The sequence below is a fragment of the Triticum aestivum genome, chromosome 1D (genome assembly GCF_018294505.1).
Source record: "Triticum aestivum cultivar Chinese Spring chromosome 1D, IWGSC CS RefSeq v2.1, whole genome shotgun sequence".
Classification (NCBI taxonomy): Eukaryota; Viridiplantae; Streptophyta; class Magnoliopsida; order Poales; family Poaceae; genus Triticum; species Triticum aestivum.
In genome coordinates, this window is record NC_057796.1 from 382068154 (window position 1) to 382082767 (window position 14614).

Sequence of the window (14614 nt, forward strand, 5' to 3'; positions counted from 1 at the left end):
GCGCTTGTTGCTTGTACTACGCTGGCTGTATGTACTGATGCGTATGATTTCTTCTTTGATTTTCTTTCCAACGTGCTAATCTTGTTTTGTTGATTTTTTGAGCCGCAGCAGTTCAGGTCGGAGGTCACCAAAACCCATATCCATCACTACTGGTTGGTCCGGTGTCGTGGAGCAAGGGCTGCTAGTTGCGCCGTTGTGGGTGGAGGTGCACCATCGAGGAGCCGCATGGGAGGAGTTGCAGCATCGAGGAGCAGCAGGGGAGGAGTTGCACCATCAAGGAGCAGCAGGGGATGAGGTTTGTGATAGATGCATGGGTGGCGGGCGGATTCAGGACTGAATTTTTACTTTTTGAGACGGAAATACAGAAATTCTTAGGCCAGTAACAATAAATCTAATGGTTGCATGCATCTCACTATATGATCGTTAGGTTAATAGTAGGTACTTTTTATTTGTATGTTCTTCAGAGTAGAGGTTGATTCATGAAACATTTGTCTCAGCCACACATGTTATTTCACATCGACTGATTGTAGGTACTTTGACTTTAGAAGGGATACTCTTGCCCCTTTGGCGGACGATGTTCTTACAAGGTATACATATGCTGATCTCGTTTCAGATTCAAATCTATCATCAAATATACTTCTTATATAATGTGTGAATTCTCAACTGAAACTTGACCAGTGCCTAGAGTGATATTTTGCCTGCTGTTACCTTCTCATACTTAATGTGCAGCAGCAGTTCTGAATGAAGCCTAATTAAAATACTAAAGGCAGTAAAAACATAACTGCTGATGATAAGCCATGCAAATAATTCGTCATAGTTTGAACTAGCACCTCTAAATAATATTGTAAGTTTTCTGCAATCATTGCTAGCTTAGGTGATGTGGAATGTTAAGAGTAGCTGATTGGTATGTTCATCAAAGCCATGCTTTGTAAAATAGGGACTGTGAGATGGCCTTGGAATATAACCATTGTAATTTGACTCATGTAATGAACTATGCATATGGTGGTTATCTTCTCCTTTCTTTCAGTATTCAATTGTCTATTTTCCTACGCTCTTTGCTTCTTCGGTTTGACTCGTGCAGTACTGTATTTTCTCCAGCATGCCTACACCGATGGGCATTTGGAGGAGCCGGCAACGGTGGCAGTGCTTCATTTTCATGCCGACAATGGAAGTATGGACCAGCAAGAAATATCGAGTTGGTACTTCTATTAGTCTCCTCTATATAATGTATAACCTCTACTTGCTTCTCATAGAAGATTCTGATGTATAAACCTCTGCTTGCTCTCCGATAGAAAATTCTGTTCGAACATGCAGATTGCCATACTTGCTCAGAAGGTTACAACTGTAGGTAAGGCATCAAACTATATGTCTCAAATTAAGGTTTGTTTTTGGTGGGATGCAGTTCTTTCAATAACATTCTTCTATAAGCTGAGGTTGCACTTATCTGACCATGTATTTTTAAATTTTGTTTTCCATTGAACATTCAAAACATCCAGAAGGAAGCAGTTGAGAAGAGAAGCACTTAGGGGATGATGTCGATCTTGCACATTCAGCTTTATGTATGTAGTCTCACTCCCATCTTATTTAGTTTATTTATAGCAGTTGAATAAAGAAATATAGCCTCTTGGGATCTAAATCAACAATTGTAAAATTGATCAATACTTGTGCTCGCTCACAGCAGATGTTAAATTGTTTTATTTTACAGTACATTTGGATGTCGGAGTTAGTTGCAATACCACATAAGCATCATTTGAAAGCTTGATTTTGTCATTGAATTTAATGTATGTGTCCTTATAATATTTTCACCCACACTGGCCTTTTACCTACTCCTATTAATATACAGTAGCAAACAAGTCCTTGACTCCTTCAGGAGTATTTAGTAAGACTAAAAAGCTGAAAAAGATATTAATGCCTTCAGGTAAATGCTTCGTCGTGTACCATATATGGCAGTTTGGTAACAAAATAAGAAAACAACGGAGCAAATTAAAATATAATTATGTTTATCAAAAAGGCAGAAGGTGTAATAGATGAGCAAACATATTTACATTCTAATATTTTTTCTTTTCTTTTCTTGATATGTTATTTCCTTTGTTGATCCTTCTCTTGTTCATATGAACAGGCCCCCGGCTAGATTGATGAGAAAGTTTATTTTGCACATGGTCTTTCTTGGTTTTGTCCTTGTAGCAAGAAGTACTTTTTTATAACAATATCAGCTTTGCTCTGTTGTGTGCAATGATTTCATTCAGGTACAGACCCCCTCCCCCATTCATGGAAGTTACTTCTTTTCAGACAGAGAATGATCACTAGTTTTTATATGGATTTAGAGCACATAAATAATTAGCTCCCATTTTAAGTTTGGTTTTAGAGTTAGCCTTCCAGTTCTGTGCATGTTTTTCTTGCTGCCCATATTAATGACCAGATATTTTTCAGTCATTGTAGTTGCCCATATGGACGATGGTTTATTTCAGCCTCGAGGACCTTGCTGGTACCAGATCCAACGGGGAGGAGATTGCTGAGGCGGCTGATTCCTATGCGCTATGTGAAATTAATGGTTGACTTGATTGAGGAGCTATGAGCTTTCTCAAATCCTTAAGAGGTTTGCACATCCTTTTCCCTTGTTTTGCTTCTGAAATTGTCATGAGATTACTTGCTACCTTGCAGCATAGCTGTCCAATGTTTTCATAAAGAATTTTTTTTGGCGTATACTTTGGAATTTCTACAAGCACCTGTCTTTGTAGTGTGGAAAAATAAATAAAGTAGTTCAATCGGTTAGGTGCCTACGTATCTACAATTTCAGTATATTATCAGACGATAGCATACTGAATTGTTTGCCAGTACTTCTAACTAAACTGGGTGTAAATGAAGAATATAACTGAGTTTATTAAAGGGTCAAGATTGACTCAGCTACCGGCCTACAAGGACACTTCTTATGTGAATATTAAAGTATTCTAGGTATACAACGCGACTGCCCTCGATCTATCTATTTGCTAGGTCGATCATGGAGCCACTCGCCCGCCGCCGAGGTACGAGATCGCCGCCGCTGACATCCAAGAGGAGCCGCTGCCAGACCTCATCGCGGAGCCGTTCGCCGCCGCGGAGGTACGAGAGGAGCCGCCGCCGCCTTCATTGCGGACCTCATCGTGGATACGTTCGCTGCCGCCGCGAGAAGATGCTCGAGGGCGGATCCTTCTCCAGAACCGCCCAACGGGATGCGAGCCTCCGCGTGTTCCTGCTCTGGCGACGACGTGGCCGTTCTTCCACTGGGCCACTCCATCATCCACCACCTGTGTGCCTCCTCCGATCTCCATCTCAATCTGTGCCGAGCCTTGAGTACACATGATAATAATTTATTTTCATTTTTCAGTGGCAATGCCTTAGTATCATACCTCAGTTGATAGTACCTGTTAAATAATCTAGCCAGGACCAGGCTGGTGCCTTTTCATTAGTTTAGGTTGAAGCGGTGACATTGTCTAGCTAGCAAACACATTGATTATAGATATTCCCATACCTCTTTGGTAAAATCAAATATTATACATACTTTTTAGTGTGATATGTTTTGCAAGTTTAATTAGTAATTAGTCCATTGATATCAGCCCTCAAATTAAGTAATTCAAATAAGTTAGCATCCATCATGCATTTGAATTATTTTCACATGTCCCTTTGTGGTTCAAATTATGCTAAGTGAGCAAGCATGTACTGGTCGAATTGTATTCGATTTCTATTTTAGTAAAGACTTTCTCTTTTTTATTTCTATCTTAACAACTTAATTTGCTTTTGCTAGGTGATTTGATCAGAAACGATGGCAATGAGTTCAGGTAAAGCCAACGAGGAGCACAAGAGAGCATAGTAAATGAATTGGGCAAATCACAGTAATCATTTATTTGAATATCCCATTAGTCCAAAATTCGGATTGTTTGGAGAAAGATACACCTAAACATGAGTGTTGCCAATCCATGGAAAAACAATGAAAAGTATTGTAAGAAGTAAATTATCATGTCAAAGGGTGTGTTGAGATAAATAATGAAGAACGAAGAGCAATGTTCGTCTGGTGGTGGTGTGAAATAGGTGCATATTCAGAAATAATATATAGAACCAGTTAAGGATGGTAAGCATGATAAATACAACTTGAGTGATATTGTGTTGTTCTATGGCAACACATGGATTTCCATGATGGAACGTCGTCCGGAGTATTTGAAGGTTGCCAGTTTAGGTGGGTCAAATAGTAGGTGAGCTTATGTCAAAATAAGCATGGTATTTGTTTGATTCTTTTATAGGGGTCACTACATGGTGAAAGATGCACAATAAGAAATCATGTCATGCTTGGGTTTTAAACTGAATTTAGAGAATTCATTGGATGGTCCACGAGTGTGCAATCAAACTTGTATGACTTGACGTACAAATGCATTATGCAAAATGAAAATAATACCATTGTATGTGTTTTAAAGTTTATGTCATAATGCTGTAAAAAGATGGCATTTTCTACCATATGAAGAAGTTGGTGGTAGAAAATAATAATTTCTTTGGGCAGTCTCCAGTCTAGAAAGTTGGAACGTTGATATATTAGGAAGCATGCATTAGTTCTCCCCACGGAAAATTAACCAGCTAGAGAATGAGAATAGCGACACGAATTCCAAATTTATGTGATGTGTTTGTATTTAAATTAAGAAAAGGGTGATATAATTAAAATTGTTCTATGTCTGGATAAAATTTAAAGAAATACAGATAACAGTCTCTGCGCACTCACACATGGATGCAGTGGCGGAGACAGGGCCCAGGCCTGCGGCATGAGGCTATACATTATACATGTGACATTTTATGAAGGCGTCCTGCTGGGTTGACTCCGTCCCTACTGTGATGGGTACCATCAGTATCATAACTATTCGACTACTGGTTGGTTTTAATAACATTTTTTATTTGTCAATAATATATTTGATACGATGTAGAGAGAACTAGTTGGTTTCTGTTAGGGAATGCTATGATGCTGATTGTAAAAAAAGATGTGTATTAGTTGAAGTGACATTGTTCTATATTATTTTAGCTTCATGAATAGTATCTTATTATTTTTAAAGCCCGTAGCAACGCACGGGCCTTCTGTATAAATCTTCCTTTTGGTTATGCAATTCATTTTCTTTCATCGCACACGACAAAGTAGTAACTAATTACTTAACCCAAAATGAGATATTTGGATGAAATTGGACTTAAGTTTTTGCAAGCTTGATGCACACTTAAATACTGGTAATATCACATTCATAACTAATTTGATTTCTCCCAAGCTACAGTATGGTCACTACTCTATTTCTTGAAGGATAAATCGATACTTAAATAACTGACGTATTCTAGCAGCATATGAAGTTAAAGTAGAGGTAGAACTAGAACCGTACAAGTACTTTGATGTCGTGTGTCATGTACTGTGATGACAAGACAATTTGAATGTTCTACCTTATTTACAGTTTACTCATGCAAGCTTCTTTAATTTGAAATAAAAATGAGTATTCAGCAAGACAAATTGCTCTTACAGTCCATTCCTGATGAACATGTATGTTTCTAGGATACCAATTCGAATGGTTTCTTGGTTTCTTGAATGACAGGTTTGCAAACCTTTATACGAGATTTGAGTTTCGACCACATCTAAAATGATTTCTATGTAGATGAGTGACTTGCTACATGTGTGGTGAAATGTGTTTTTGACCACATCTAAAATGATTTCTATATAACTTTACTCAGATTCAGTGAAGGGGAATCTAATGAGGAGTCAGATGTGCAGCCATCAAAAGCCCCGTGACGAACTCTGAGCCTGTCGCTCCCATCAACAACAACCAAATGGTGTAACATTCCTTAGGTTTTAAGTCTTCATGCATTTAACCCATTATTACTGGAATGGTTTTGGTAAGCCAACTAAGAAACGTTTTGATCTCAAAAAAATAATATATGTAACTAAGGAGCAATATCACGGCAATCTTTGGTAAGCAAAAGTACTCAGATTTGTTTGGTAAGCCAACTAAGAAACATTTTCATCTACCAAAGAAACTCAGATTTCTTTGGTAAAAAAACTAAGAAACATATTTTTACAAAGAAAACTTCGGTAATCAACAAATTTAGATCAATTGAAGTATTTAATCAATAATTTTCTATAGTATGTTTACTGATACAGGTGGCACAATAGAACGAAATGCTGACCAGGCCAGCTAACTTAATCAGCCTGGGATCAACTTCCTAAACCCGACACTCCTTCCTAGCACACCATCCTTCCATGTTGTCGATCCTTCGTTCCCCGTCTCTGATCATATCTGATCTAGGGTTAAGAGTCATTCTTTTTGTGCTTCTCCCACAAAAGCTTTTTCCTGCAATATGCATCCAATCGTCTTTTCCAGAATTCTCAGAGTTAAAGTTCGCAAGGAACTCACAAATCTTGGTGGCTAAAAGGTGCCCAAGATTAGGCAACAACACTCTGGCCAGAACAATTTCATCAGCCATAGGAACCACACCTCCAAAGGCCTGAGCGAGAGTGAGCGCGTGTCGACCATGCCTGGACCATCACTCTCCACATATGCATACTACGGCAGCTGGCTAGGCTCCAATAGAGGCTGAGAGACTCCTAATGAAACAGTCCATAGTCATTTCGTTTTGCTACATTGATCGAAGTCACAAGTCGATCGAAAGGAAATCCCCCACCGTCGAAGGAAGTCAATCTCATCCCGAGTTCCGGCCCCATCTCTCGTTTTCCCTTCCTAATCTCCCGATAAAGATCCACATCCCTCGTCCACCGCCGGCTCCACCCTCTGCACCCGGCCGCCGCCCCCTCGCCCTCGCCACCGCCACCGCCAGCCTGCGCGTCCGCCTTTACGGCCTCGACGCCTGCGCCCCCTCCCACGCCATCCTCGCGCGCAAGCGCCACCCGCACATGGACGCCGACGTCAGCCGCATCGATGAGGTGGTCGATGACGCTGGCGGTGCTCGGGTACAGGAAGGGCGACCCCGGCACGTTGTAGTAGGCATTGAGGAGCGCCGCCGTGGCCTCTCGGAGGAGCGTCCGATAGGGGTCATCGCGGCCGTCGAGCGCCTCCCGCAGCGTCATGTCCGGGCCGTATCGTCGCGCGGCCAGAGGGCCGAACGCCATGGACACCTTCGTGTTGGGCGTCACCACCTTCCAGTGGCACCGTCGTGATGGCTTGTTTGCCTGTCTTAATTATATAATAGATTTTTATTATACTTGTCGAAGTACTGTGCACATGAACCTAAAGACAACATTCCTACCTTGTAAGTAAATCTTAGTTTGTAATATATAATATCTTAAGCGCATCATGTCTCTCTGTGTATATCATCAAGTTACCTTGTAGGTGAAGTGGACTTTAGTTATTTTCCAATTGTTATACGCTATAATTTCTATGCATGCGAAATATGACATAATTTTTCTGTCCAAAAATATTTGTCAGAGAAAATTATGTGTCTAGACATATTTTAATTCTAGATACATCCATTTTTATCTATTTCTCCGACAAATTTTTCTGGAGGTTGTACATTAATGCGTAATAAAAAAGAATAAATTAAAAGCCCGTGGCAACGCACGGGCGTCTTACTAGTACTAATAAGATGTGACAAACGCAATAGGGTCAGTGATGAGATGATTTGACAGAAGAAGGAAATGATTTGAGTATTTGCCACCAATAATTAGGTCTCTACATGGAAAAATGTGGCTGAAATAAAATATAAGAAAAATGATGGTATGGTACTCCATCACTGGCATTTAAGTTTCCGTCCAAAATGGATCATACAAGAGATACATGGATGATGGAGAACGAGGAATGTGATTTCCTTCAAGCAACGGAGAACAAAATATAGACACAGCTAGAAGAGTGCATTCTTTTAAGAGAATTATTTATGTAGATGTAGTCGATACATGTCATCAATGTATACTCTTGCTGGAAAAATTTAAACAAATTATTTCAGAATAGGAAGACATCAAGGAAAAAAACATGGCAAAAGGATGTTGGAGATAAATATTAGTGCCAGATGAATTTACAAGACATGTTTAGGACCTCAATGCCATTCATTATTAGTCCTCACATGCCAATGTGTTTTTTGAAAACAGTACATACTTAATGCAAAATTTTGTACTAAATTCTATGTCCCGTATTTAAAAATTGGCTACACTATTATCTATTTTATGATATGTCAAAGCTAACTTAGTGAGTCAAATAACCGTTGAAAAGAAGAGTAGATATCTAGCCGCGCAAATGTGCGGGTCACTCCGCTAGTTCATATATAGGACGATAGTATTTGGACACCAGAAGTGTTCCGGGGGTACCGGGTACGTATTGGGTCACCGGAAGGGGTTCCAGACTACCCCCGGCAAAGATATGGGCCTATTGGGCCAAGAGGGGAAACGCAGCAGCCAGCATGGGCTGTTGTGCCCCCCCTTGCTGGCCGAATATGAAGGGGAAGGGAAAGGGGGAAGAGAGAAGGAAGGGGCGGCAATTTGGCCTCCCCCTTACTTCCCTCCTCTCTCCCCTTTCCTTCCCTCTCCGGAAAAGATGGTAAGGGGGGGGGTGTATTGGACAAGGCCCCCATGTAGGATTCCTCCTACTTGGGGCGCCCCATGGCTGTCCCCCTCCCCCTCCCACCTATATATATGTGGGGAGGGGGCGCCTAGAACACACAACAAACATTGTTAGCCGTGTGCGGCGCCCACCTCCACAGTTTACGCCTCCGGTCATATTGTTGTAGTGCTTAGGCAAAGCCCTGTGCAAATCACTTCACCATCACCGTCACCACGCCGTCGTGTTGACAAAACTCTCCCTCGACACTTTGCTGGATCAAGAGTTCGAGGGATGTGAGTTGAACGTGTGCAGAACTCGGAGGTGCCGTACGTTCGGTGCTTGATCGGTCGGAACGAGAAAAAGTTCGACTACATCAACCGCGTTGTCAAACACTTCCGCTTTCGGTCTACGAGGGTACGTAGACACACTCTCCCCCTCTCGTTGCTATGCATCTCCTAGATAGATCTTGCGTGAGCGTAGGAAATTTTTGAAATTGCATGCTACGTTTCCCAACAGTGGGGTGAACGCGGATGGCCGCACCAGACCATATGCATCCACGTTGATGTGTGGACCACCTCCTTGTCCGCAACTTCCTTCCCATGTTGCTTCCTTTGCCTTTCCCTCCATGGCAATGTTCTTTGCCTTGCAGCTAACCTCCATGGACAGGACACCCACAAACTTCATTGAGGCATCATCCATGCCTGCAGTGGGAGAAGGGCTACTTGGTGATGACATCTCGGACGTGGGAAATGGCGGACGAGGGTGGCGGCGCAGGCCGGGAGCAAGGGTGGAGGACGGCGATGGCTCAGACGCGGGACATGGAAGACGGACGTGGGAGGAGGGCGGTTGATTTGATGGGGTTAGTCATTTTGGGGGGAGATGAGGTGGGTCCGGTCTATGTGATCCGATGTGGCAGATGCATCCGAGCCTCCACATATGTGTCCAAGATATGGGTGTAGTGACCCGACCTCAGACGGTCAAGTCTCTGTGCTTAAGTGTCATCCCTGGATCGATATTGCTGACACACACAGTACTCGAGGATTTATTGCAGAGTTCAATCACACACTAATTACATCGAGTGTCCCAAAAAGAGTACTTATTACAATAATATGGCTGAAGGCCATCAAAATACGATAACTGCGGAAGCATCGAAGATAAATGAGTCCATCCAACTCCACGGCAAAACTGGGTGCACGACAACGACCTAGCGCACCTTCCTCTTCATCTGAAAACTCTGCAACATGATACGTTGCAGCCATGTAGGTCAGCACATGGAATATGCTGGCAAAATAACACTATAGAGCAATGAAACAAAGTAAAACTATCACTACATGTATATTTGGCTAGTGGAGGCTCTACGGTTACCATTTGCATAAAGCTAGTTTTTCCCTACAACAAAGGAATAGTTTTTTTAACTACAAAGTTTGATGACATTATTGAGAAGGTACCCCCATCTCAATCCCAAATAATAATTGTTACCCAACAAATTAATTAAGTGAAGTGATGAGACGAACTCAATAATTCAAATACAAGATACTCAAGATGTCCATAACCGGGCACACGACTAACCATGATTAGTTTATACACTCTCCAGAGGTTTGCGCAATTTTCCCCACAAGACTCGATCTCCTCCGTTGTATTTCTCACACTGCATGATGTTTGAGAAACGGATGACCGAGACACAGTCTTTACGAAGAGGTCACCTTAACCGATAGATAGGCCGGTTGATGTCTACTACACAACCTTCTTCTTGTAGACGTTGTTGGGCCTCCAAGTGCAGAAGTTTGTAGGACAGTAGCAAATTTCCCTCAAGTGGATGACCTAAGGTTTATCAATCCATGGGAGGCGTAGGATGAAGATGGTCTCTCTCAAACAACCCTGCAACCAGATAACAAAGAGTCTCTTATGTCCCCAACACACCCAATACAATGGTAAATTGTATAGGTGCACTAGTTCGGCGAAGAGATGGTGATACAAGTGCAATATGGATGGTAGATATAGGTTTTTGTAATCTGAAAATATAAAAAGAGCAAGGTAACTAATGATAAAAGTGAGCACAAACGGTATTGCAATGCTTCGAAACAAGGCCTAGGGTTCATACCATTACCAGTGCAAGTTCTCTCAATAATAATAACATAATTGGATCATATAACAATCCCTAACCGTGCAACAAAGAGTCACTCCAAAGTCACTAATAGCGGAGAACAAACGAAGAGATTATTGTAGGGTACGAAACCACCTCAAAGTTATTCTTTCCGATCAATCCATTGGGCTATTCCTATAAGTGTCACAAACAGCCCTAAAGTTCGTAGTAAAATAACACCTTAAGACACAAATCAACCAAAACCCTAATGTCACCTAGATACTCTAATGTCACCTCAAGTATCCGTGAGTATGATTATACGATATGCATCACACAATCTCAGATTCATCTATTCAACCAACACAAAGAACTTCAAAGAGTGCCCCAAAGTTTCTACCGAAGAGTCAAGACGAAAACGTGTGCCAACCCCTATGCATAGATTCCCAAGGTCACGGAACCCGAAGTTGATCACCAAAACATACATCAAGTGAATCAATAGAATACCCCATTGTCACCACGGGTATCCCACACAAGACATACATCAAGTGTTCTCAAATCCTTAAAAACTCAATCCAATAAGATAACTTCAAATGGAAAACTCAATCCATTACAAGAAGATAGAGGGGGAGAAGCATCATAAGATCCAACTATAATAGCAAAGCTCGCAATACATCAAGATCGTGCCATGTCAAGAACACGAGAGAGAGAGAGATCAAACACATAGCTACTGGTACCATACCCTCAGCCCTGAGGGTGAACTACTCCCTCCTCGTCATGGAGAGCGCCGGGCTGATGAATATGGCCACCGGTGATGATTCCCCCCTCCGGCAGGGTGCCGGAACAGGGTCCCGATTGGTTTTTGGTGGCTACAGAGGCTTGCGACAGCGGAACTCCCGATCTAGGTTATTTTCTGGAGGTTTGGGGATTTATAGGAGAGGTTGGCATCGAGAACAAGTCAAGGGGCCTCACGGAGAGTCCACGAGGCACAGGGGCGCGCCCCAGGGGGGTGGGCGCACCCTCCACCCTCGTGGGGCCCACGGGACTCCCCTCCGGTAACTCTTTGTTCCAGTATTTTTTATATTTTCCAGAAAAAAATCTCCGTTGATTTTTAGCGCATTTTGAGAACTTTTATTTCTGCACAAAAACAACACCACGGTAGTTCTGCTGAAAACAGCGTCAGTCCGGGTTAGTTCTAACCAAATCATACCAAAATCATGTAAAAAAATTATAAACATGGCATGAATACATCAAAAATTATAGATACGTTGGAGACGTATCAGCATCCCCAAGCTTAATTCCTGCTCGTCCTCGAGTAGGTAAATGATAAAAACAGAATTTTTGATGTGGAATGCTACTTAGCATATTTATCAATGTAATCTTCTCTATTGTGGCAAGAATATTCAGATCCATAAGATTCAAAACAAAAGTTTAATATTGACATGAAAACAATAATACTTCAAGCATACTAACAAAGCAATCATGTCTTCTCAAAATAACATGGCCAAAGAAAGCTATCCCTACAAAATCATATAGTCTCGCTATGCTCTATCTTCATCACACAAAATATTTAAATCATGCACAACCCCGGTTTCAGCCAAGAATCGTTTCATACTTTAGTATTCTCAAACGTTTTCAATTTTCACGCAGTACATGAGCGTGAGCCATGGATATAGCACTATGGGTGCAACCGAATGGTGGTTGTGGAGAAAACAAAAAAAAGGAAGGTGGTCTCACATCAACTAGGCGTATTAATGGGCTATGGAGATGCCCATCAATAGATATCAATGTGAGTGAGTAGGGATTGCCATGCAACGGATGCACTAGAGCTATAAGTGTATGAAAGCTCAAAAAGAAACTAAGTGGGTGTGCATCCAACTTGCTGGCTCACAAAGACCTAGGGCATTTGAGGAAGCCCATCATTGGAATATACAAGCCAAGTTCTATAATGAAAAATTCCCACTAGTATATGAAAGTGACAAAATAGGAGACTCTCTATCATGAAGATCATGGTGCTACTTTGAAGCACAAGTGTGGTAAAAGGATAGTAGCATTGTCCCTTCTCTCTTTTTCTCTCATTTTTTTATTTTTTTATTTGGGCCTTTCTCTTTTTTTATGGCCTCTTTTTTTCGTCCGGAGTCTCATCCCGACTTGTGGGGGAATCATAGTCTCCATCATCCTTTCCTCACTGGGACAATGCTATAATAATGAAGATCATCACACTTTTATTTACTTACAACTCAAGAATTACAACTCAATACTTAGAACAAAACAAAACTCTTATATGAATGCCTCCGGCGGTGTACGGGGATGTGCAATGAATCAAGAGTGACATGTATGAAAGAATTATGAAAGGTGGCTTTGCCACAAATACGATGTCAACTACATGATCATGCAAAGCAATATGACAATGATGAAGCGTGTCATAATAAACGGAACGGTCGAAAGTTGCATGGCAGTATATTTTGGAATGGCAATGGAATATGCCATAATAGGTAGGCATGGTGGCTGTTTTGAGGACGGTATGGTGGGTGTATGGTACCGACAAAAGTTGCGCGACACAAGAGAGTCTAGCAATGGTGGAAGGGTGAGAGTGTGTATAATCCATGGACTCAACATTAGTCATAAAGAACTCACATACTTATTGCAAAAATCTATTAGTCATCGAAACAAAGTACTACACGCATGCTCCTAGGGTAAGGGTTGGTAGGAGTTAACCATCGCGCGATCCCGACCTCCACACAAAGGAAGACAATCAAAAAATAAATCATGCTCCGACTTCATCACATAATAGTTCACCATACGTGCATGCTACGGGAATCACAAACTTTAACACAAGTATCTCTCAAATTCACAACTACTCCACTAGCATGAGTCTAATATCACCATCTTCATATTTCAAAACAATCATAAGGAATCAAACTTCCCATAGTATTCAATGCACTTTATATGAAAGTTTTATTATATCCCTCTTGGATGCCCATCATATTAGGACTAAATTCATAACCAAAGCAAATTACCATGCTGTTTAAGACTCTCAAAATAATATAAGTGAAGCATGAGAGTTCATCTATTTCTTCAAAATAAAACCACCGTCGTGCTCTAAAAAAATATAAGTGAAGCACTAGAGCAAATGACAAACTACTCCGAAAGATATAAGTGAAGATCAATGAGTAGTCGAATAATTATGCAACTATGTGAAGACTCTCTAACATTTAAGAATTTCAGATCTTGGGATATTATTCAAACAGCAATCAAAACAAAATAAAACAAAATGACGCTCCAAGCAAAACACATATCATGTGGTGAATAAAAATATAGCTCCGAGTAAAGTTACCGATGAACGAAGACGAAAGAGGGGATGCCATCCGGGGCATCCCCAAGCTTAGGCTCTTGGTTGTCCTTGAATATTACCTTGGGGTGCCTTGGGCATCCCCAAGCTTAGGCTCTTGCCACTCCTTATTCCATAGTCCATCGAATCTTTACCCAAAACTTGAAAACTTCACAACACAAAACTCAACAGAAAACTCGTAAGCTCCGTTAGTATAAGAAAATAAATCACCACTTTTTGTACTGTTGTGAACTCATTCCTTTTTATATTGGTGTAATATCTACTGTATTCCAACTTCTCTATGGTTCATACCCTCCGATACTACTCATAGATTCATCAAAATAAGCAAACAACACATAGAAAACAAAATCTGTCAAAAACAGAACAGTCTGTAGTAATCTGTAACTCTCGAATACTTCTGTAATTCCAAAAATCCATCCAAATTAGGAAAATCTGGGCCATTTGTGTACCAATCCATAGCAAAAAGAATCAGATCAAAAGCACGTTTCTGTGAATTATGAAAACTAATTGACTGAGCGCAGAAGTTTCTGATTTTCAGCTGGATCAACACAACTATCACCGTACGCTATCCTAAAGGTCTTACTTCACACTTTATTGAAACAAAAGCTATGAAACATGATTACTACAGTAGCTTAATCATGTGAA